This window comes from Pongo pygmaeus, chromosome 19 (assembly GCF_028885625.2).
Source record: "Pongo pygmaeus isolate AG05252 chromosome 19, NHGRI_mPonPyg2-v2.0_pri, whole genome shotgun sequence".
Taxonomy (NCBI): Eukaryota; Metazoa; Chordata; class Mammalia; order Primates; family Hominidae; genus Pongo; species Pongo pygmaeus.
The window spans coordinates 23,240,024-23,266,408 of record NC_072392.2 but is presented as its reverse complement, the minus strand read 5'-3'; the positions used below and the strand labels follow the sequence as shown (position 1 = coordinate 23,266,408).

General features: G+C 43.8%; 1 pseudogene; it reads left to right on the top strand.

Annotated features, from left to right (window-relative positions):
- Positions 1-444: 444 nt before the first annotated feature.
- Positions 445-22,138, top strand: LOC129017659 (putative uncharacterized protein LINC02693; annotated as a pseudogene).
- Positions 22,139-26,385: the final 4,247 nt, after the last annotated feature.

The following is a 26,385-nucleotide window of genomic DNA, read 5'->3' as shown; positions in this document are numbered from 1 at the left end:
CCGAGAAGAAAAAAAACCAATATTGGTTTATACAGTATTTGGCATGCTATGCATGTACGCAGTGATGTATACGATGTCAGAGCTAGAAAATAGCTTAGATACGACTTGGATTCAGCGCTGGGCGGGTCCGCCCCCACCAAGCTCCGCCCCGTCCCCTCCCCCCGCCTCGCCTCATCCCGCCCACTCCGCCCCGCCTACTCCGCCCCCCGCCCCCTGCCCCCTATCCCCTGCCCCCTGCCTCTCCGCCCCCCGCCCCGTCCCCTCAACCCCGCCCGGCTCCGCCTCCTCCCCTCCGCCCCGCCCCGTCCCCTCCGCCCCGCCCCGTCCCCTCCGCCCCGCCCCGTCCCCTCCGCCCCGCCCCGTCCCCTCCGCCCCGCCCCGTCCACTCCACCCCGCCACGTCCCCTCCGCCCCGCCCCGCCACCGAGACATGCGCTGTGCGCCTGGCCGGTGGGGCTGGCTGTTTGAGGACTGCGTGTGGAGCTCCGTGGCCGGTGTCTGAAGTTGTCAGTTTACTGCTTGTAACGAACATAGCGATCACTGGGAACCTGGAAGTAGAGACTCCTTTCTGCCGTCCCTCCGTCCCTCGGGCTGCTGCGAATCCCCTCGCCGGCCTCCAGGACCCCGGGCTGACAGAACGCCCGCACCGGTCCCGCCGCCCCAGGGCCGGCTATGCGCCCGGCATAATGGGAGAAAAATCACAATGGAAAGGCCCAGCCCCTCGCCGTGCAGACGGGAAGCTTGGTCGCACGTCTGATCACCCTTACGCCCCTTGGGGCTTCACTCCCTCTTCGCGGGCTCCAACAGCCTGGGTCGGGGCCTCCTTGTCCTGTGTGGGCCTCTCGGCCGCAAGAACACAGTCCCGAGCCCCGGCGAGCCCGCAGGCCTCCCACTCTCCGTGCACAGGCTGCACTTCTGCGCCCCAGCACTGCGCCTGCGGGACCATCTGGATCACTTTTCCATTCTGATGACGTCCTGTACTTCGTGGCTGCAGGCTCCTGAAGCCCCAGGTCTGTGCAGAGACGAGCAAAGCTTTCTGGAGCACCCATTTTACTACCAGATTTGGAAGGAACGAAGTTAAGTAATTTCCAAGGTAAGTAATTAAAATTTTACGATGAAAAGGCTAGAAACTCTTCAGCTGGTAAGAACTGTCAGACATATCTGTGCCTGAAATGTCAGACTTTTTCTGAGAAAAAAACTGAAAACTTGTTTCCCATTATTTTAAATAGGAAAAATTATAGAGCACAGCAAGTCAATAGAAAAAAACCTACCAATTTCCTAACTCACAGTGTGGCAGTAGATTTAAGTTGCACATAAGTTAGGATGTAAAATGCTTAAATGTTGCCACTTGGTCACCCACATTTGATATGGCTGTTAACATGCAGTTGCCTTGGATGCAGTAACTGTGGCTTGAGACCAGCAACATCCTTTTGCTGACCCTCCCCTTTGTCACCTGAACCTCCCCTTTGTCAACACACCAAAGCTTTTTGAAGTGACTGTCATGATCCTGATGGTCTACCAGTTGTTTCTGGAAGCAACATGTGGCTTTTTCCAGCAAACTATTTAGTTTAAAATGTTGTAATTTTTGAAAGCTCAAACATTATGTCTACAACCATCAGCCAAAAAATTTGAGACAGGTTCTTGTTCTTTTGCCGGAACTGCACCATGATAGGGGCTCCAGCGATCCACCTGCTTCAGCCTCCCCAGTAGCTGAGACCACAGGTGTGCGCCACCATGCCTGTTAATTTCTAAATTTTTTGTAGAAACTACATCTCCCCACATTGCCCAGGCTGGTCTTGAACTTCTAGACTCAAGCAATTTTCCTGCCTTGGCGTCCCAAAGTGCTGGAATTACAGGCGTGAGTCACCAACCACACCCAGCCTGAAAAATGATTTGTGAGATAAATAGCTGCTATACAGTTTAGATATTAAAAACTAAGATGTGTTCTTCCAGGAAAGTAATAATTTCAGATATATTCTGTGTCACATCCTGTTTGATGAAATAGATGGTAAAAAAAAAAAAATCCCATTTAATTTAAAGATGGAAGCTGTAACTTCAAGTAAATTTGGAGCTGAGGAGTCCTTTCGGGCTATGACCCCAGAATTCTGGGGTTCTCTGTACCGATTTTTTGCTGGTGTCCACACACAAGCATTCCTTAATGCTGTGCATTAAACAAATAGACCTTCTTTAACCCCAGATTTCTCTCCATTTACCATTCTGTTTCTCTGCTCCATGCAACTACCTCACCTCATATCCTCTCTTGCACCCACTCCTTTCTAGCTTTCCTCCAGGGTACTTTGCTGAAATGACTTTTATCTCAGTCATTTAGCTGCATTTGACACAGATGATACAATTGAGGATTTCCACCCTTTCTTCTGGATTTTAGGGACCTTCCCTCCTGGATTCCCTCTCACCTTTATCTTCATCCTCCTGCTCCTCCTCCACCAGATCTCTAGTGATCCTCTCAGAATGATCCCACACAGTCTCATAGCTTTAAATACCATCCATCTGTTGATAACCACTAGGCTTGGGGCCTCTTCCCTGAGGGGAGCACCAAGAGTCATCCCTGACTCTTTTCCCTTCTCCCCCAACCCCCATGCAACCACACAGCAAGTCCTGTGGCTCTTGAGTGCAACCAGCATCCTGATTCACCATCTCCATTTCCACAACCAGTTTCAGTCACCTTCCTCTCCTACTGGTCTACTGCCAAAGATCGTCCAACCTCCCTGCATCCTATCTTGCCCTGATACAGTCCAGCCTCCACTCAAGCATCCAGAGTGATCTCTTGAAAATGTTAAAACATGATATAAGCATACCCCCACCCCTGTGTAAACCCTGCCACTGTCTACTCATTGCAGTGAATAAAAGCTCACACAACCTGGTGCGTGCCTCTTCAGCCTCATCTCCTACCCTTGCTTGTTCTTGCTATGTGGGTCAGATTTTCTGGTCTCCAGAGCTGAAAACAATCTTAACTGACAAACGCTAGATCATAGACTATATTTACAGCATAAGGCATGGAAGGAAAAGTCTGAGAGAATGAAGGGCCAGAAAAGTTTGTTTAAAAAAAAAAATAAAAAGCACAGGAAACTGGAAACATAACTAACCTGTATGTATATACTTAAAAGAACATGGTAACAAAATGAACTCTTTAGAAACTGAGCCAACAGACTTGCAAACAAGTAGAAATACCTTTGGTCCTACTCTGAAAACAAAAAGAATCCTTAGTGAGTATACAAGAACAAAAATTGTACACATTTCTGTGTCATAATGGAATAAAACTAGAAATAATCAAAAGAGAATTTAAAGATGTTCAGCTTCCTGAAAATGTTAAATTATCCTTTTAAACAAATTAATGCCTACGTCAGGGTGCAAATCCAAAACACAAAGACCTTGCCTATAAAAATATATTTTTGCAAACAACAGTGTATCGGGATGTAAGGAGAGAGCTCACTGACTCAGAAGCTCCCAGAGTGACCAAATGTGTTCATGGGAACTGGAGCACTGCCCTGGAGTCATTTGACATCACCTTATTACAAGTAGGAACAACCATGCTGGGAGATGCTCAGATGCCAGTAATAAGTCAGAGGATTCCCTCGTGAACGGAACCTCCCAGTCCTCTTTGGCACAGGGTTCCAGGCGTGACCACAAATCCATCGGTGAGGGCTTTCAAGATCAACCTACCCTCAGGCAGTGGAGTGGAAACTGGCACTAGCAGCTACAGTGGAAAAAATGAATGTCCTCTAAGAATATGTCATCTGCCCCATGCAAAGACTCTGGATCCCAGAAGTCCTCCTGGTAAGGACTTGGAGCCAGACAACTTCATTTCCTGTCACCTGGGCTGCTCTCCCTCTGACAGCTATGGAAATTGGTGAAGCACAGGAACATATTGGAAATGGCAATGATGTGCCATGCCAATGTGTGGAAGTGTACAAGTTAAGTAATATTTTAAAAACAGAACACACAACAGTTTGCACAATCCGACCAAAGCTCTGTCATGTATGCTTCTAAACAAGTTTGGAAGAGAATTTGGAAATGGCTGAAATTTTTTTGTAAAGCTCATGTTTTTAGTTTGTTTAAATGTAAAAGCATACACTTAGAAACAAGTTAGTATGTAAAAATTTTTAATCTTAGCTATCTGGAAGCTTCAAATACCTAGAATGAGGCATTTCCCAAAGGTCTCTGTAACTTGAATTTTACCGTAGTTTGAAAACTCTTGCCCAGCATAATGGCTAACACCTGTGATCACAGCACTTTGGGAGGTTAAGGTGGGCAGATCACTTGAGCTAGGAGTTAGAGACCAGCCTGGGCAACATGGTGAAACCCCATCTCTACAAAAAATTTAAAAATTAGCTGGGAGTGGTGGCACTGCCGATAGATACAGCTACTCAGGAGGCTGAGGTGGGAGGATCCTTGAGCCTGGGAGGTCTAGGCTGCAGTGAGCTGTGATTGCACCAGTGTACTTTAGCCTGGGCAATACTGCCAGACCCTGCCCCCTCCCCTAAAAGAAAGAAAACTATTAGTTCATAGTGCAGCTGATGAAATAATGTACATCCACAAAGAAAGGGGCAATCCTAATATGTATATAATTACTCAGTATTAAAATATTATGTATAGTATTACATATATTGAATACCTATAATGAATGGGGCACTGCTTTAAGCACTTTATACTCATTATCCCACAAGAATTCTGTCTCCAGCAGGTCTTAGTATATTCAATTTAAGGGCTAATTAGTAAGCAATATATAGAATTGAATGAGAAACTACTTAAAACATAGAAGGCTCTCGAAAATACAATGTGGAATGAGTAACGCAAGTTACAGAGATACACAGCACATTTATAGAAAGTGTAAAAACTTACAAAGTTAAACAGTATATTATTTAGGGAAACAATATATTATTTAGAGATATTATTATGTAATAAAAGTATAATGAAAGTCAGGGAAAAATACTTTTTGTAAAGCTTCAGATGAACGATTGTCCCAGATGGGGTTACATTTCAGAAGGGCCAACCATGCAGACGGCTTCAAATGTAGTGGAGTAGGTGATGGGTACAATTATTTATTTTACTTTTATGTGAGTCTGTGTATGTGTGTGTGTGTGTGTAATTTTGTATGTATAAAATAGTTCGTAATAATTTTTTTTTTTGAGTTGGGATGTTTCTCTGTCTCCCAGGCTGGATTGCAGTAGCATCATCACGGCTCACTGCAGTCTTCAGCTCTCAGGCTCAAGTGATCCTCTCACGTCAGCCTCCTGAGTACCTAGGACTACAAGTGCCCACCACCATGCTTGGCTAAATTTTTAAAATCTTTTGTAGAGATCGGGTCTCACTCTATTGTCCAGGCTGGTCTCGAACTCCTGGCCTCAAACAATCCTCTTGCCTCAGCCTCCCCAAGTGCTGGTATTACAGGGTAAGTTGCTGTGCCCAGCCTAATTTTTTTTTATTTTTAAACAGCTTTATTGAGGAAAAATTCACATACCTTATGATCTGCTAGGGTTTAGTATAATCACAGATATGTGCAACCAAAACCATGGTTAAGTTTACAACGTTTTTATTAGTCCTGTACCTTTTAGCTATCACCCTGTTCCCCCCACCACCTACCCCAGCTGTAAGCAACCACAAATCCAGTTTCCATCTCAATAGATTTGTCTTCTCTGGGCATTTCATATAAGTCGATCCATATAAGTGTTTTTTCATGTCTGGCTTCTTCACATTTGTCTCATTCCAGAAGGTGCCTGAATTTTTCCACAACTGGGAATGCTAAGCTGTGGGGTGAATTTTTGGTTCCCAAGTGAATGTGAATGAGGCAGAGTGGAAGGAGAGTTCTTTGACTGAGGGAACGGGACAAGAACCAATGAAAGAAAGAGATCCAGCAGGAGGGGAGGGAGGAAGCGGGGTGGAGAGCTGCTTGAAGCAGATGAACAGAGCTCTGGGCCATGACAGCAAAATAGAAGGTGCAGTGCAGCGGGGTGCAGGTCCTGAGGGGGTGAGAGGGGGAATGTGGAAAACAGCAGGTCATAAACTCTGAATTCCAGCTGCTGGAGCTGTGGGTCCCAGGGGCCTGGTTATCCCCTCTCAGGCAGGAGCTGGAAAGTGGTGCTCTGCTCAGGTCCAGGAAGGAAGTGGATGCACTGGTGGTGTGGACATGTGCATGGAAGCCCACAATGCCCACAACGTGAGGTCAGAACTTCAGGGAGAACCTGCATTTGGGCTCCAGGCTGGTTGGAAGTATTCTTTCATTCAGCAGCCTTCTCATTAAGTGCCTGCTGTGTGACAGACACTGCAGAGCACAGAGATGCAATCTTACCTGTCCCAGCCTTCCAGGCACCAGGGGTGTCACGCGCTTTCAAACAACCAGCTCTCATGTTTCATAGAGCAAGAACTCACTCACTACCACTGGGACAGCACCAAGCCATTCCTTCCAGGGACTTGCCTGGAAGGCTGGGACATGGTTATTTTCCATCTCCCCATGGTTCATGGAACTGTATTCTGCATAGAATGGGCAAAGTACAACTATCATTGATTAGTAATTGAACAAACAAAGATTTTACCTTCATGTTTTTTACAAAATGCAATATCTGAGATGTAGCATTCTATATCTTTGGCTTCTTTAATGTTAGCTATACAGACAAAATAGAAAATGAAAAAAAACTTTCCAATATTAAATATTCACATTGATGTCTGTATTAGTCTATTTTGTGTTGCTATAAAAGAACACCTGAGGCTGGGTAATTTATGAAAAAAAGAGATTTATTTGGCTTATGATTCTGCAGGCTGTACCAGCCTGGCACCACCATCTGTTTCTGGTGAGGACCCTAGGAAGCCTCCAGTCATGGTGGAAGGGGAAGTGGAGCAAGGAAGAAAGGAGGTGGGGTGCCAAGTGCTTTCCAACAATCAGCTCTCATGTTTCATAGAGCGAGAACTCACTATCACTGAGACAGCACCAAGCCATTCCTGAAGGATCTGCCCTCAAAGACCAAACACCTCTCACTAGGCCCCACTTTCAACATTGGGAATCAAATTTCTTTCTTCTTTGTTTCTTTCTTTTTTTTTTTTTTTTTTTGAGATGGTGTTTCACTCTGTCTCCCAGGCTGGAGTGCAGTGGCATGATCTCAGCTCACTGCAAGCTCTGCCTCCTGGGTTCATGCCATTCTTCCGCCTCAGCCTCCCAAGTAGCTGGAACTACAGGTGCCCACCACCACGCCCACCTAATTTTTTTGTATTTTTAGTAGAGACGGGGTTTCACCATGTTAACCAGGATGGTCTCGATCTCCTGACCTTGTGATCCGCCTGCCCTGGCCTCCCAAAGTGCTGGGATTACAGGCTTGTGCCACCGCACCCATCCTAGGCCCCACTTTCAACATTGGGAATCAAATTTCTTTCTTCTGTTTTGTTTTGTTTTGTTAAAGAGATAATCTCACTCTGTCACCCAGGGTGGAGTGAAGTAGCGCAGTTATAGCTCACTATAGAAGCCATGGCTGAGCTGAGCCATAGCTTACTGTGGCATCCAACTCCTGGAGCTCCAGAGGTCCTCCCACCTCAGCCTCCTGAGTAGCTGGGATAACAGGCTCAATCCACCATGCCCAACTAAGTTTTCAATTTTTTGTAGAGACAGGGTCTCACTAGGATGTCAAATTTCAACATGAGATTTGGAGGGGACAAATATTCAAACTGTATCAATGTCAACAGGTTTTTTTTTCCTCATAAAGAGTATCTATGTGTTAGGAACTTTAGATGTTTAAAAAGTGGTGGGGGGGAAGAAATATATAATAAGGGACACACACTTTATAATTTCCTCACATTTTAAATTACTCCAATAACTAATGCATAGATGGATTTATGGGTCTGGAATTTTTTCAGTGAGACATTTGTTTATAATTAAAATGTGGATTTTATCTCCTTATTCCTTTTTAATTCAGTCCCAGGCCTGAGCCACCATCAAAACCTTCCTACATTGAAGCTGGGGTTTTTCCCTGAAAATGTTGCTTGTTAGGAACAAGGAGGCAGTTGCCTTGAGCCGGCTGACCTCAGCCGCCATGCCACTCTCACAGAGGAGTGTTATTCAGTGGGAAGTTTTGCTCCCTGCATGGCACCGCAGCCCCTCAGCCATGAACTCAGCAAACACTGTCCCATTTTGCCCCCAGTAACAAGCACAGGGGCACCATCACAGGCTAGTATCCAGTGTGAACTAAGTCTTGGGAACTTACTGGAATTGTTGGAAGATATGTCCCTTTTTAGTAATGCACATGGCTGTAAATATTAGGTACAATTTGATTTCAGACTCAATTCATCATGTGTTTTGGCTCAGCTGTGGCCTGCATATGGTGTTGCTGATACAGAAATGAAAATGCTGGTGAGCCACAGAAAGAAAAATCCTGTGTTTTCTGAAAGCTTCAAACACCTTTGGCCTCATTCCTTAATCACCTGGGAGGAAGAGAACCTACAAAAACTGGAAATGCAGTGGCCAGCAACCAGCCCTTGAGAGGCTTGCTGAGCTGTGAGGGTCTGGAGGAGGAAGAAGCTCTGCATTGTTTCTGCAGCCCCCGTGCAAAACAATGTTGAATTCCAGCGTGATATTGAAATGAATGTATTTTATTGTAATGTTAAATCTTAAATTTTTTATTAAGTCCTTTGTTCACAAATGGAAACAACAAAATGACAAATTATTTAAAATTTTCAGCTTGTGTAACCTTCCTGTCCTCTAGCAAAAAAAAAAAAAACGAAAGAAAGAAATTTGATTCCCAAAGTTGAAAGTGGGGCCTAGTGAGAGGTGTTTGGGTCTTGGAGACAGATCCTTCAGGAATGGCTTGGTGCTGTCCCGGTGGTAGTGAGTGAGTTCTTGCTCTATGGAACATGAGAGCTGGTTGTTGTGAAAGCGTGTGGCACCCCACCTCCTTTCTTCCTTGCTCCACTTCCCCTTCCACCATGACTGGAGGCAGCCTGAGCTTCGGAAGGGAGGCAGTCCTTTAAGACAGCCGTGTCCAATATAAACAATATGAGCTATGTCTGCCTGTAGTTTTAAATTTTCTACTAGCCAGGTTAAGGAAACTAAAGAGAAACAAGTAGAATTGATTTGTAATAATATAATTTATTTGACCCAATGTATCCAAAATATCATTTTAATGTGTGATGAGTATAAAATTATTAATGAAGCATTTTACATTTCTTTGTCCTAAATCTTTAAAACTCACTCCATATTTTACACTTCTAGCATATCTCAGTTCAAAGCAGCCAGATTCCAGATGTTCTGAAGACTCTGACTCCCTGAACTCAGGAAGGTGAAGGGCCTGAACCGCACTTCTCTGCCAGGAGCGAGGGAGCTCCCCCTCCCTACCCACATCTCTTCTCAGTCCCAAAGGAAGAGAGAGTGCCCTGAGAGAGCAGGGGCTGCCAGCAGGAGGTGGCCACAGGTAGGCCACTGCTGCCCATCTGCTGCTTGGTGGGACCATTCTCCCCTCCAGAGATCAGAGGACAGCGGGGTCCCAGGAGGTGGGACCTGTCCACAGCCTTGACCTCCAGAGTTTAGATTTGGAGGGAATAGATTCCAGACAAATGCCTTACCTTGCTATTTGGCCTTCACCCTAGTGGTCAGGCTGTCATCTATTTCCTCCTGTGTTGTGCGATACTGTGTGAGTTTTAAGCACATACACGTCTACATGCATTTCTTTATAATTCAAGGGACCCAACTTCTAATAAGGGGAAAAGGAATTCAGTACCTAGACAGTCCCTATAGTGTGCCAGCTAACTTGTAGTCAGCATGTTGTTAATCCTGGCATCCTGTCAGCTCTGGGTGTGTTAGTTAGCTGTTACTGTGTAATGAGCCATCCCAAAACTTATTTAGCTCATGATTGAGCAAGTCAGCAATTTATGGCAGGCTCCTGCCATAAGTTAATTGCTATACCTATAAAACCTGCCGTACCTTTATAAGGTATAGCAATCTTCGTGTGTGTATGGGAGAAGGGGGTCAGCTGCTGGTGACCAGGCAGCTCTGCTGTTGAGAGTGAGTTGACTGTGGACTGGGCAACTTTGGTTCTCTTCCCCAAAGTGTTTCATCCTCTAGCAGGCTAACCTGGGCTTATTGTCATGGAAATGGCAGGGTTCTGAAAGAAAAGGAAGAAGCATTCAAGACCTTTTGAGACTGGGCCCAAAACTGCCAGCTGGATCCAAGTCTTGGATCTAACTCTGGATGGGAGCAGCTGTAAAAGCGCATTGCAAAGGGTGTAGACACAGGGAAGGATGAAGAAACATGTATAAAGCACTCCACATGTTTGGAAATTCTTTTCATCCCATTTTGGTATTTGTAGGCTATTAATGGTCTTCAACACAGACCAAATCAAAATGCTGTGCCCAAAACAACCTCTTACTCTGAAAGCAAGTGATGTAAAGATAGATCTGCTGAAAAGACATTTCCTCCTGCTGCAATTTAGTCAAGCAGCTGAGCACGTCTTGAAGCCGTCCTTTGATTTTAACAGGGCAGAGCTATTTTCTAAGACGGCCCACCACCCCTCCCCACAAAGCTGAGATGCTGCAATGAGGCAAATCCCAGCAGCACACAAGGAAATCAGGCACAGCTAAGGTTCTCACTCGTGATGCACCTTATAATCACCTGGGTGGCAGGGGGCTTTTAAAATTCCCAAAACCCAAATTGCAACAGACCAGTGAAATCAGAATCCCTGGGGTAGGATCCAGACATCCTTGCTGTTTAAAGCTCTCCAACTGGTTACAGTGTGTGGCCAGAATTGAGAACCACAGCGTGAAACCAACGTCTTTTGATGAACTAGTAGCAAATGGTTTCTCAAACCAATGTGAAGTCTTTGCTGCCGAGCTGTAGCTTTTCAGTCTTACTTGCATTATTTACATGCTATCTTTTGCAGGACTTGACCTCTGCTCCTCGTTTTGTTTCTGATTCAGCTCAATTTCACAAGTACTGAGTGCATACGATGTGCAGAACACCGTGCTAGTTATTGTGGCCTTGGTTTGGGGAGGACTTTGCTGGGAAATAAAATCACATCATCAGAAATAAGAGTCTTACTACTTACCAAATTGAGGCAAAAATGGGAAGACCTAGGGGGTCTCACCCAAGGGTTAGGACACTAATAGATACATCAGAATATTACAGTTCATCTGATGATGCTGTGAGTGGAAGTGTCCCACTTTGAAACAAAAAACACTGCTGTTACTCTGAGATACTAAGTTATGTGTGCAAATACGTGGTATTTAAATATTTTGTTGATATATAACATGCATGTAGAAATACATGCATAAAGCATGCCCGTAAGCTCAATGTATATTATGACAAAATTAATACATGTGGGTAACCAACAAATAGAAGCAGCCTCACTCATGTGGCCCACAAGCGCTTTCTCCCTCCCTCCCTCTTCAAATGTACCAGTGTCTTAACAGCTGACATTACAGATCAGTTTTGTCTTCCTGCACAAGTCTTTTCATTACAGAAAAAATTAAATATATAAAAAATGAACAAAATTGTATAATAGAGCCGTGACCCAGCTTCAACAGCTAATAATCATGTGCCATTTTGTTTCTTCTGTACCTCAGCCCTTTCCCTACTACCCCTCACTTTATTTATTTTTTTAGTTCTTTTTTGGTGAGGTAAGATACACATGCATTGAAAGGCACAAATCTTAATTGTATAGCTTTGAAAAATAAATACACCCATATAACCTTCACCTCTTTTCAGAATGGAATATTTCCATCATCCCCAGAAAACACCCTCATGCTCATTCCTAGGCAATTTTTAACTCCCACAGAGGAAAGTACTGTTGTGGGGGGTTTTTTAACCGTAAGTTCATTTTACTTGAAATCACACAATATACATTTTTATGTCCAGCAGTCTCAGCATAATATTTGTGAAACACCTCCATAGTGTGTGTTTTAGTAGTTTGTTCCTTTGTATTGCTGAATAGTATTCTGTTGTATGAATGCACCGTGGTTTGTTCATACGTTTCTCTGTTGATGAATATTTGGGTTATTTCCTGTTTTGGGCTATCATAATAGTAAAGATCTATGAACATTCTTATATAAGTACTTTTTTGTATTGTTTTATTCCTTTATTAGCATTGAAGTGACACATTTTTTCATTTTTTAGCAGTTGCTCCAAGGATTACAATGTGCATCATTAACATTCTCACAGTCTAGAATTAATATTGTACTATTACAGCGAGTGTAAAATAGAAAAACTTGCTACAGAATAGCACCATTTATCTCCTATCCTTTGTGCTGTTGTTGCCATAAATTTTATATCTACACATGTCATAAACCCCACAACACAGTGTTATATTTGCTTTAGTCATAGATCTTTAGATGAAATTAAGAGGAAAAAAAAGAAAAATATATAATAAATATTTGGAGGGAGACATTTTGAGGCCACAGAAACATACTGTTTCTTCATCCACAATTTTTGCATTCGTTGATGACTCTTTCCTGCAGTAATGATTACTGTGGTGTTCTAGTGGTAGTTTTCTATTTGTGCTCCTTCAACATTTATTACTTGGAATTCTTCTGCAAGGAAGATTTGTCTTTACTTCCTGATTTATTTAATCTTTTCTATATCAGTATGGACTTGTGGATATTTATTTTATGTTCTTGGTTACAATTTAATGCTGTCATAATTGTTTGCCACTCACATTGTTCCACCTTGAGTCATAGAGAGCTCTTCCAGGTTGGCTTCTTTTGACATGTCCCCACCATTTTATGTTTTTTAAAAGCACTTTCTTATTTTCTGGTACTGCAAGTTGCTCTAGTCTCATCTTGTGTTTTACATGGCAGGCCTAGAATTAGTCATTTCTCCAAGAAGCCTTGGTTTCTTTTATAGGAAAATGGTATTTAGAAACCAGGATCTGGGTACTGGGTGTGCTCATTAATACTGGGATATCACTGCTTCGAGGCCCTCTCAGCATAGTTTGGAAACACGTGAATGTTTCCAAACATGTATGCATGAATACAAACTCAGCATCTACCTATCTACATCTGTCCATCTAAACAGATACATTAAAATAGACATGGGTTCATACTGACATTCCTAACTCCAGTCCAGCACCTTAGGGTTTATTCTAGCATTCTCCCTTTGTTTATTTATAACTCTTTCACCTACAGAGAGAAACTGGGCTCTAATTCTCTAAAATATATTTGCTAACATGGAAAATCATTTCAGAATTGCTAACCCATATCCTGAAACAAATTTGCCAACCAGAATACAGCATGTTTGTGTGCAGTTCTTGAGTCTTACAGTATGCAGTCAAAACAGTATTTTCCAAGGTTACTTAGGTGAAGACTTTTTTCCCCCCACACTCTTCAATATGGGTTAATCATAATTTTTAATTCAGTAAGATTCATTTATCACCAACTGCATTCCATCTGACCCGCCCACCACCTTTGTTGATTTTTAAATTTACATAGAATAAAACTCATTCTTTGTAACATAGAGTTTCATGAGTTTTGACAACTGTATAGAGTTATACATTCACGTTCACAGTAACAGAACTGTCTCATCACCTCTAAAATTCTCTATTGTTGACGCCTCTTTGTAGTCAACCCCTTCCCCAACCGCATTCTTTGGCAACCACTAATCATTTTCTATCGCTATAATACTGCCTTTTCTAAAATATCATATAAATAGGATTATAGAACATATACAACAGAGATGAATCAATTGGTTTGTTTGTTGTTGTTGAGTTGTCAAGAATCGCTTGGCAATATATGTGAGAGTTTATTTTGGGGCTCTCTAGTCTATTCTGTTGGTCTATATGTCTGTCTTTATGCCAGCACCACATTGTTTTGATTTCTGTAGCTTTTTACTAAGTTTTGAAATCAGGAAGTATGAGTCCTCCAACATTGTTCTTTTTCAGGATTGTTTGGACTATTCTGGATCCTGAAATTTTATATGAATTTTAGTATGAATTTTTCTGTTTTGCACAGGACATCATTGGGATTTTTACATTCTTGGTTTAGTTAATTCCTAAGTATTTTATTCTTTTTGATGCTATTGTAAATATAATTTTCTTAATTTCCTTTTCAGATTATTCATTATTAGTATTTAGAAACACAGCTGATTTTTGTGCACCGATTTTGTATCCTACCATTCAGCTGAATGTGTGTGTGTGGGTGTGTGTAATCTTTAGGGTTTGTGTGTGTGGGTGTGTGTGTGGGGGGGTGTGTGTGTGTGTGTGTAATCTTTAGGGTTTTCTACATCTAAGATCATATCATCTGCAAACAAATATAATTTTACCTCTTTCTTTTCAGTTTGGATGCCATTTGTTTCTTCTTCTTGCCTAATTGTTCTGGCTAGAACTTCCAAGCCATTTTGAATAGAAGTGGTGAAAGCAGGTCCCCTTCCTCTGTTCCTATCTTAGTAGAAAACCTGTCAGTCTTTCACCATTAAGTATGATGTTAGTGTGTGGAGGTAGCTTCCATCCCCTCTGCATTTGCTGAGTGTTTTTTCATGGAAGGGTGTTTAAATTTTGTCAGATGCTTTTTCTACATCAGTTGAGATAATCATGTGATTTACCACTCCATTCTCCTAATGCAGTGATGTTTGAATGTTCAACCATCTTTGCATTCCAGGAATAAATTATACTTGGTCATAGTATATACTTATTTTAATATGCTGCTGAATTTAGTTTGTTGGTATTTTGTTGAGGATTTCTGCATTGATATGCATCAGGGAATTGATACATGTCTCTAGTTTTCTTGTCTACTTTTTTTTCTGACTTTGGTATCAGGGTAATGCTGACCTCATAGAATGAATTTGGAAATGTTCTCTGATTTTCAGTTTTTTAGAAGAGTTGGATTAGTGTTATTTAAATGTTTGATAAGATTCACCAGTGAAGCCATCTGATTCAGGGCCTTTCTTTGTCAGAAAGTTTTTGATGAGTGATTCAGTCTTCTTAGTAGTTATGGGGTCTATTCTAATTTTCTGTTTTTTCATGATTCAGTCCTAGCAGGTTTTGTATACCTAAGAACTTGTCTATTTTATCTAGACTGTCCTATTTCTTGGCAAACAGTTGTTTATAATACACCTCTTATAATTCTTTATTTCTGTAGAATTCGTAATAATGCCCCACTTTTATTTTTGGCTTTGAGTCTCTTTTTCTTAGTCAATCTAGCTAGTTTTGTCAGTTTTGTTCACCTTTTCAAAAACCAACTTTTGGTCTTGTTTATTTACTGATAAGGAGGGATTTATTTCTGTCATATATTGTTGGTTGTTTATTTGCCTTATAGTTTTTTTGTTCTTCATTTCCTGCATACTGTCTTCTTTTGTATTTAATTGATTTTTGGTAATGAAATGTTTTAATTTCCTCATTTCCTTTTGTATATATTCTATTGTGTGTGTGTGTGTGTGTGTGTGTGTACCACCATGGGATTACATTTAACTTGCAAATTTATTTATTTTATTCAATTGTATAAACATACTGTAATTTATTTATCCATTCTGCCCTTGATGGTCCTTTGGATTTTTTTTAATTATTGGACTTTTTTTAGAGCAGTTTTAGATTTATATGAAAAATGAGTGGAAAGTACAGGGAGTTCTCATATATCCAGTCTCCTGCGCACATGCCCTGTTGTTACCCTTACAGTCTTGCCTGGTACATTTGTTACAGTTGATGAACAATGTAGAAACATTATTAACTAAAATTCATTAGAGGTCACTCTTTGTGTTGTACCTTCTATAATTTTGAGAAATGTGTAATGACATGACATGTATCCATTATTAATGCAGCATACAGAATACTTTCACTGTCTTAAAATATCCCTTGTGCCTCAGCTACTTGTTCCTTTTTTTCACCCTCCCCCTCCCACAACTCTGGCAACTACTGCTCTCTTTACTGTTTCCATAGTTTTGCCTTTTACAGAATATCATGTGGTTGGAATTCTATGGTACATAGCATTCAAGTGGGCTCCTTTCACTTACCAATATGCATTTAAGTTTCCTGTGTGTCTTTTCATGGCTTGTTAGCTCAGTTTTAAATCAAGGAATAATAGTTCATTGTGTGAATCCACAACAGTTTATCCATTCACCTATAGAAAGGCATCTTGATTGCCTCCAAGTTTTAGCAGTTATGAATAAAGCTGTCATAAACATTTACATGGAAGTTTTTGTGTGAATATAGTTGTCAGCTTACATATGATAAATGTATACTTAGCTTTATAAGGAACTGCCAGGCCAGGCACAGTGACTCACGCCTGTAATCCCAGCACTTTGGGAGGTTGAGGTGGAAGGATTGCTTGAGCCCAGGAGTTCATGACCACAGCCTGGGCAATATAATGAGACCTCATCTCTACAAAATAAATTTAAAAATGAACCACGTGTGGTGGTGCCTGTTGGTGTTAATATCATTGTTATGCAACCTGCTCTAGGAAATGACTATCCTGTGTTCTCTAAGATGAACCTAATGAGAACCACTCAAGTCAGTAGTCACAACCCATCATTAGCAGAAGCTCAGAAAGTAAGATGTTAAATGCCTGGCCATTAAGTTTTCTTATCTTTGTTTATTTCTACAGAATCATCACCCCTGCCCCACAAACATGAAAGAAAAGACAAGAGAAGCACCCCAGAAGAGGAGGGGAGAAGTGCCCCAGAAAAAATCATCCAGTCTCTGAAGTTTGCCCAGGTGGGCACAGGCCAGCCAGCCTCTCCTCTGGTTGCCCAGCCGGCTACAGGCTGTCATTTAACCTTCCGCCCAGCATGCTTTTGAGTGTGCAGAAGTGCTGCATGCCCTCTTCTTTGAAAACCTGTTGAGCAAATGCCTCCGCATTTTATGCACCTTCAACCTCCACAGTCAAAGGCCCCCCAAGACCAAACATGCTGTGCACACACAGCAGCTGTTTGTGTCCCACTCCTGGCCGATCTCCTGCATCATCTCGTTGAGCTTCATTAAACTCCGCAGTCTGCATGCTCTGTGGAACTCAGGGTCTTCATTTTGCATGGAACTCAGGGTCTTCATTTTCCGTGGAACTCAAAGTCTTCTTGCTCTGTGGAACTTGGAGTCTCCTGGCTCCGTGGAACTCAGGGCCTTTGTGCTCCATGGAACTTGGGGTCTGTGTGATTCATGGAACTCAGAGTCCTTGTGCTCTGTGGTACTCGGGGTCTGTGTGCTCTGTGGAACTCGGGGTCTGCATGCTCCATGGAAAGCACCAGGATGCACTTGACCCCCCATACCCACACATACATCCTTCATTTTATTCCTGGCCCTCACCTGTCCACCCTGTGAGGCTTCTTCACCCCCACTCTCCTTTGAGCTCATGCCGGGTCTTTTGGACTGGCCTGAAGCATGGGTGTTGGTAGGAGGGAGTGGCTGAGGTCATGCCTTCAGGCAAATTCTGCTAGTGTCGCACCTGATGGAGCTGCCTGGGGAGGATGTTTCCTTGGAGGACGCGCCCTGGCAGCCACTGGCTTCTTATGGTGCCTGCACTGCTGCTGCTGCCATGGGGGCGCCACAGGGCCACACTGGGGGCTGTTCTGGAATTGGTGGTTTTCATTTCCAGGTTAGGTAGGGACTGGCAGGCACCTTGGCTGTCCTTGTGGCTTCTGCCCTGACCCTGGTCCTCCCCAGGCTGCTGATTTTCCGGGCTGCTGCTCTTCCAGGAGGAATTGAAGGTGGGAATGGCTGAAACCTCAGCTTTGGATTCGCAGAGACTCTAGGCTGTGTCATGCAGAAAGGGAAAGGATTGCAGATGGTGGTGGGATCAGCCGATGGCAGGGGCTTCACTGTGATGCTGGAGCCGTCCATGCTGGGATGTTTGCATACAGCCCAGGTTCAATTCAGTGGCCCATCAGCGAGTCCTGGATTTGGTCTCACTCACAAGCCATGGACAACGTGAGCTCAATTTGCCAGGACTCTTGGGGTTAGGGAGAGCTCAGCATCCGGGTGGCTCCGGTTCCTTCTCATGCTGAAATTCTGCTGGTGTTCCTCCATGGGGCCCTTGTGGGTTTTTCTGAGGTGTCCCTCTTGCTGGAGTCGAGGATGAGAAATGTTTTCAGTGGGTTTTCACCCTCCACACATATGTAAGAGGTGTCGTGTTTCATTCCTGTCAGTATCCATTGCTGCAGCTTCCTGAAGTTGTGTCCGTTAAAAGGCAGGGACCTGGTGTCCAGGCTACAGAGGGTGACTCCAGGTTCCACACCACCACTGTGGACCAGTGTGCCTATGGCCTTAGGAGAATTCCCAGATAGCACAAGGGGGCTGCCCCAGAGGGTGTTCAGCTTGTTGCCAACAGTTACTGAAGCCAGAGTCTGCAACCTTGATGTTCAGGTGAAGCAGCCAGAAACAGGTGTTCTGTGGACAATGCCATTGTGGACAATGCCATTCTCTCCTTCCCAGGCTACTGATGTCCTGGGTTGCTCCTCTTATGGTAGAAGCTCAAGATGGAATGGCTGGAGCTTGGCTGCCTCTGGTTAGAGCCTGAGCTCTGTATTGCTGACATCACCCGGCCAAATTCCTCATGGGCCCCTTTTGTCGTGGGTGCGACTGCTGGGACCAGGGTTGTCGTGGGTAGTAAAGGTATTTACCAAGACAACTGTGAGTAAAGAAAGGCAAATTTATTACAGAAACTATGAAAATACATTGCAAGAATGCAACATGCAGCACAGCAGAGAAGGGGCTGTCTGCAAAGATAAAGGGCTGGAGGGAAGTTTTCTAAGGTTGTGCTGGACAGGGCTATGTGCAGGTGAGCTTGTGCTATATGCTAAGAATATGTTGGAATAATTTTAACTGCCAGGCCTTTCCTCTTCTGGTGCCTGAGGGAAACGCCCTGCTGCTTTTAGCTTTCTTGTAACACACACGCCTTTTCATTTCTGAAGTTGCAAGATAACGGCTGTGGTTTTTCACACAAAAGGGTTGCAGACTGGGTTAGGTCCCTGTTCCGCCAACCTGGCTCTTTCCCAGTTTCAGTTAACTTAGTGGTTTACTAGAGCCCCACACCTTTCTCTTTCATATGGCCATGATCCAGGAGGTAATCCGTTACCTCCCCTCCACTAGAGTGCTCCATGGCCAGGGGTAATCCTCACTTCTCCTCTGCTAGAGTGCTCCATGGCCAGGGGTAATCCTCACCTCTCCTCCGCTAGAGTGCTCCATGGCCAGGGGTAATCCTCACCTCTCCTCTGCTAGAGTGCTCCATGGCCAGGGGTAATCCTCACCTCTCCTCCGCTAGAGTGCTCCATGGCCAGGCAGTGTTTCCTGCGTCCAGAGCACCTCAAACAATTTCAGTGTTGTGGTGACTCAGGGCCTTCACCATACAGACTTGGCAGCATAGTCTAGAGGCTGGAGGGTCTCTGTGACTCCCATTAATGACGGTCACTGCCACGGTTTCCCCAAGCAGGATGTGCCAGGAAAACTGCTCCATGTTGGCTCAGCAGAATGTTATTATAGGTAGCTCAAAAAGAGAGGGAACAGGGCTTCTAGATTATTTCAGGGAACAAGCTATTATTTGAATGTTAATTTAAGACTATTTTATCAATTAAAAATGTAAGGCCCAAGAAACTTCAGTTAGGAAGAATGAATAAATCGAATAAATACTGTTAAACTTTATGCTTCTTTCAACAAATATTTTCTGCTCCTCTCTATGAGTCAGGCACTGTGCTAGATACCATAACATAGAAACATAGCATCAATCAAATACAGTGTGGGTACTGCATGTCAAATTTAAAAATAAAATAAAAGTGCTATATAAGAAACCTGTCAGTGCCCTGGAGGCAGGGTCCAGAGACATATCCTGTGGATGACTGGGGCTGAGGTTTAAGGGATGAGCCTCGGTGATGAGACAGATGGGAGAGGGCACCTAGGAAAAGCGTCTTCAGGCAATTGTGGTTCAGTGAGCTGCAGCCGTTGTGGCAGGAGAGTGAGGAGTGCAGCCTATCTGGTGATTTGCTGTGGTTATGTTCTGTAAACTTGCCTCCGGGTCCTGAAGTATTGCTTCTGGGAAACACAGGGTAAGGTTCCTACAAGCCTCTGGTTGCAATATTTTCAACTGCCAAGGCACCATTCATGTTCCATGGCTTTATTTTCCAACATCCCTGTAAAACAAGCCAGTCCCATCAGTGTTGAAAACTGCTCTCCACATACCCTTTTCCCATAGAGTACTTCCTGATCTACAGAGCTGCCGCTGCTGAAAAGCTAACACTTTCCATGCCATGCTGCCTTTTGAAAGGCACCAGCCAGGCAGCATTAGTTAAGGCCTCTTTTTGGCTCTCCTCACAACAGTGCTGCCCGCTGTGCTTTCATTGGTCATCATCTCATGAAGTCACAAATGTAGCTGCTTTTCCGTGGTTTCCGTGGTTTTGCCACACACCAGTGGTGTTAGTTTTGCACTTTCCCGAGCAGCCTCGTGTACAGGTTGGTGAAAACTCTCCTTCCTCTTTCTGGATGCACTGTAGTGCTTGTCATTAGCATTGAACTCACAATTTGCAGCACTAGAACCCACACCTGAACCAAGCTTGGCTAACAAGCGTTTTCTCTGTAAGGCTCATCACAGCCTTCTTGCTCATAAGGACACTAGACAGCACTTCAGCATTATGCTTAGAGGCCTTTCAAACAGTGAAATCTCCAACAACAAGCTCAAAACTGCAAAAAAAAGTGGTACTATATAGACCATGAGAAGACTGGTTTGCAGGTTGAGAGTAGGAACAAGAAGGCAGCATGGGGCCCTGCATGGCCTCCGCTGGGAGGCCGATGGCTCAAATTGTTGCCCTGCTCTGCACATGTTTTCCTGTGGCTGTGAAAGCAACATGAGTATTGATTTGGGGGTTAAAAATACATTTTAACAAGCAGACAAGTTCACAAATATGAAATAGTGGCTAGTGAGGACCACCCCCATGCTGGAGCTGCAGACAGAGGCTGTTGTGAGTGCGAGGTTTGCTCCTATCCCGGGAGCTTCTGGTTGCCACCAGCACCTTGTAAGCCAGAGAGTGGTGTCACCTGTACTGTAGCAAAAGCACCTCTTCTCAATGTGAAGTATGGCTTGAAGAGAGGAAGGTGGAAGACTGGCTGGAAGATGGCTGTGTTAGGGGTGAAGCAAGGATGGAGGTGGATTGACCAAGCTGGGCCAGAGGTCCGAGGGGCTGATCCGAGAGCCCTGTGTGCCTGTGAGTCCTGGCAGAGTGGCCATGCATGGTGACAGGGAGGAGGCATCCAGGACAGCATCCACGTTCCCGCCTGAGGTACATGAGGGTGGAAGACAGGGTTCGGGGCCCTAGCCTTCAAGTCAGACACACCTGAGTTCAAATCCAGACTCCACCACTGACTGGCTGTGTAGCCTTAGACATATTCCTTCACTTCCCTAAGCGTCCATTTTCTCATGTCCAATACATAGATTACTATGCCATAGGAATATTAAATCACTCAGTGATTTTGAGGTTAAAATGAGTGCTGGTGCTTTTTATTGAAATAAAGAAAATGGGAAAAGAAGCAGCATTTGAGGTGTGAGGGAGGGGAATCTGGGCATGGGGAGTTGGATGTGCCTGTGGACATCCATGGACGAATGTCCAGCAGCCGTCTGATGTGCTTCCGGGATGCTGGGGCCAGGACATGGGGCCGCAACATACAGACCTGGAAGTTACAAGCAGGTAGGCAGCTGCTGCAGCTGTGAAGAGCAGGCAGTGCAGGATCAGAGGCCCAAGGGTAAAGCCTGGGGAATGCCAGCATTTAGGAAGAGGCCACTGGAGATCAGGAGAGAGCAGCAGGAAAAGCAGGAGGGTGTGGAGGGATGGGAGGTACAGGAGGAGGGTTTCCAAGAGGAAGGGGCAGGAGTGTTCTGCGGGCATGGACTGGAAGTCGTAGCACTTTTGAACTGTAGGGACCTAAGACATCTTTTAGTCTAATCCCCTTATCTATCCTGAAGAAGAAATCATGATTCCAAGGTGATGTGAGTTGCTTGCTTTAGGTCACACTGATTTCACATTGGGATACCTCAATTTCTAATGAGTAATAAAATATTTAATAAATATTCTCGAATTTGGTATTGCTCCTATTCAGTCACACTGGATATTTTCCCAATTTGATGAAACTGAGATTTTAACAACTGTTAACCATTCCATGTACTAAGATGCTTATAGTCAAACTGTGCCTCTTAAACATATTTTTATTGTATATTTAATAAATTTTGCTATAAAAATAAGGTTAAAAAAACTCATAACTCATCAAACTGCATTTTAATTTTAGTAAACACAAATTACACTGAAGCGGGAGAGTTCCCTGGCCCCCCTCACAGGACGTGTGACAAGGTAGTGTGGCTCTCTGCCTATTCAAACCCCTTACGGGAGGGGGATCACGCACAGGGACAGGTGCAGGAGCCCAAGTGGGTGTGTGCTACAGTGTGCTCTTTTAGCCTTGGCATGTGTGGATGGCTTGAGTGTTAACCAGCTCAGTGGACCCTCAGCCTTTCTGCAAAAGCAGAGGGTCATTGTGACAGCTTTCTGTATCCCAAGCTCTTGTCCAGCATCCTGGAAGAATCAGGTCACACACAGACTTGAAGGATAAATGCAGGGGTTTCTTTGAGGGGTAGAAGTGGCTCTCAGTGGGATGGATGGGGAGCTGGAAGGGGGGATGGAGTGGGAAGATGATCTTCCCCTGGAGTTTGGCCGTCCAGCAGCCAAAATCCTCTCTGACCACCCCCAGCTGAACTCCTCTCAGCATTCAGGTGTTCCTCATCTTCTTGCTTTCTCTGCCGCACCATTCTGCTGTTTGTCTGCTTTTCTCTTCATCTCTTCATCTGCTCCTGGAGCCTGGGGTTTGGGGTTTATATGGGTACAGGATATGGGGGTGGGGTGGGCCAAAGGGCAACTTTTTGGGTACGAAAATAGAAATGCCTGTTCCCAGTTAGGGCCATGGGTCTCCAGGCTTGAGGGTGGGGCCTTTGCTGGGGAGCCACCCTCTTCTATGCAGTATTTCCCTGTCTCTTTTCCATATCAATACCTCAATAAAATTTAGTTTTAAAAAATAGCACAAGTAAAAAGTTTGGCTATTTAAACTAAAAAGTAGTTATGTCCTAAATTATTTTGTATACAAAGACCTGAGGATTTGAAATATTTTAATAATTGGAGCTTGTCTTTCCTTTGAGGGCACCACTCACCCCTGATCCATCTTGGTTTCCCCCACAAGGTAGCAGGAGTGCCCATGAATGAACGTGGGTGAAATCATTGGATACAGATAGTAAATACATTCTATTTCCTGAAAAATATTACCTAACTACATGTCTAGATATGGAATTGCATTTTCAAGCCAAGTTGGAATTACAAATTGTAGCCCATTTGAAAATGCATACATACGTGTGACATATACACTCAGAGGGAAAGAAGTCACAATTATGAAAGAGCAAAGTGGGAAAATATCTCTTTCATGTAAGATTGAGCATTTTGGTTGATACTGTGATAAAAAATCTTGTGACTGATTCTCTTTTGCATTGGTTTTTAGTGTCATTTGCACTCTGCCCAACTCAGATAAAATTGTATATGATGTAAATAGCAGGAAACTATAAATGGTGATATTGTCCTGAAAGGAAGCCACTTCATTTTTCAAAGATTTCTTCTGTGGCAGGGATCTAGGAGTGTGCAGTGATGGAGTTTTGCATTTCTAGAGGGAACAGCAGGCGGGGGTGTGTGCAGCCGGAAAGGGAGGTGTCTAGGTTCCAAGGGTAAATCCCACCCCCTTAGAGGGGATTGGAGAGCCTGGGAAAGAGGCTGGGCTGCCTGTGATCCCCACCCCACACCCTGCCTCCTACAAGCCCCCTAGAAGGTCCACACTTTGAGTTGTCAGCCAGAGACAGTAACTCAAAACCTCGGCTCTGGGCAGCCAGAAGCCCAGAAATGGGGGAGAGGGCAGGCCTAGATACCAGGGATGAAAATAAAATGAATATTGAAAATTACCTACATGTAATGTTTCATATATTCTATATATTTTGATATAAATGCCAGAGGTTTTTGAACCAGAGCAACTCCATCTTGAATAGGGGCTGGGTAAATAAGGCTCCATCCTCAAGCCTGGAGAATCTTGAATAAGGCTTTGACCTACTGGGCTGCATTCCCAGGAAAGTAGGCGTTCTAAGTCACAGGATGAGATAGGAGGTCAGCTCAAGATACGGGTCACAAAGACCTTGCTGATAAAACAGGTTGCGGTAAAGAAGCCAGCCACAACCAAGATGGTGATGAAAGTGGCATCTGGTTGTCCTCATTGCTCATTACATGCTAATTATGATGCATTAGCATGCTAAAAGACACTCACCAGCACCACGAGAGTTTTTTAATGCCATGGCAACATCAGGAAGTTATCCCATACGGTCTAAAAGGGGGAGGAACCCTCAATTCCAGGAATTGCCCACACCTTTCCTGGAAAACTCATGGATAATCCACCCCTTGTTTAGTACATAATCAAAAAGTAAAAATAAGTACAAGCAGTTGAGCACCCCATTCCACTGCTCTGCCTATGGAGTGGCCATTCTATTATTATTATTATTATTATTATTATCATTATTATTGAGACAGAGTTTCACTCTTGTTGCCCAGGCTGGAGTGCAGTGGTATGATCTCAGCTCACTGCAACCTCCATCTCCTGGGTTCGAGTGATTCTCCTGCCTCAGACTCCTGAGTAGCTGGGAATACAGGTGCCCACCACCACGCCCAGCTAATTTTAATATTTTTGGTAGAGACGGGGTTTCTCTATGTTGATCAGGCTGGTCTCAAACTCCCGACCTCAGGTGATCCACCTGCCTCCTCGGCCTCCCAAAGTTCTGGGATTACAGGCATGAGCCACCGTGCTTGGCCACTGGAGTGGCCATTGTTTTATTCCTTTACTTTCTCTAATAAACTTGCTTTCACTTTATGGATTTGCCTCAAATTCTTTCTTGCACGAGATCCAAGAATTCTCTGTTGGGGCCTGGAACAGTGCCCCTTCCCAGTAACATAAATATGTAATAAAACAAAGGTCCATAACTTGACCCAATTAGAAACAAAATTTACCATAAGGATTTACATAACAAAGAGATAAAAGGGGCCGTGATTGGCTTTTGTGCCTGTGCAGCACGGGCTCCAGATTAACAAATGCTAAAATGCACCAATTGACAAAGCTTCATGAACTTAGTCAATGCGGGGACTCAAGTTACAGTTCTACCTGCGAATCTCACTAAATTTAAACACTACAATGCCTGTAATCCTGGCAAAATAACTATAGAGGAAAAATAGCCATGCTTTATTTTAACTGTAGCTTTGCCTAAATTTCACATAGGCATAATACTCGTTGCCCTAAAACATGCTCTAACACAATGAATAATATATATGATTCAATTAAGTCTTTGGCACTTACAAATTGGCTTGGTCTTTGGAGGTCCCTAGTAAAAATAGTTAATATTGCTATAACTATGAGACAAATTGGACCTTGCAGGTCCCCAGTTAGAATAGTTAATATGAATCTACGTAAGTTATAGCAAGATGTGTTAGTCTGCTAGGGCTACCAGACACTGGGTGACTTTAACAATAGAAATTTATTTTCTCACTGTTCTGGAGGCTGGAATTCCAAGACCAAGGTGTGGGGTATTTGGTTTCTCTGAGGCCTCTCTCCCGACCTGAAATGACCTTTCCTATGAGCACACCCAGCACTGAGGTCTCTTTATGTCTCCAAATTTCTTCTTTTATAGTGACACCTGTCATATTGGATTAGGGCCCACCTTAATGGTCTCACTTTAACTTAACCACACCCTTTAAAGGCTGTATCTGTAAATTCAGGCACATTCTGAGGTACTGGGGTAAGGGCTTCAGTATGTAATTTTGGGAGAGACACAATTCAGATGTACAGGACCTTCAAGTTTAAAACTTAATATATAAACCTAATTAATAAAAGGATGATTCTCTCCACTGCTTCTCCATTTGACAGCTCAGTCTTGCATGTGCTTAAGCCTGGAAAAAAATAAATGGTGCTTCACAGTGGATTACTACAACCTTAACATTGTAATCCTTTCATTAAGACCCCATACCCAACACCCAGTATTATGGAACTTACTGACCCCATCCAATCAACAACTGGTAAATATTTTGCTGTTATAGATTCGGCTATCATGTTCTGTTCAGTGCCTATTTCAATAGCCTCTCTGCCTTAATTCACCTTCACCTGCAGTGGGACACAGTACTTGTTCTCTAGGCTACCCATGGGATATCCCAACAGCATTGCCACCACATACAATCTTCATAGAGCTCTTAACTGCACCCAGCTTTCTCCAAGAGCTCAGGATGCCCCAGACCCTCATCCCAGACAGCATTGCACTGGAGCTCACAGCTGGAGATGACATCACCACAGACGTCCCCATCCCAGCCTTGTCCTGGGAGCAGGATTCTGGCCTCCCTAGTTAGGCCTCAGAGCTGGCTGATCACCTGGCTTCATAAACCTGG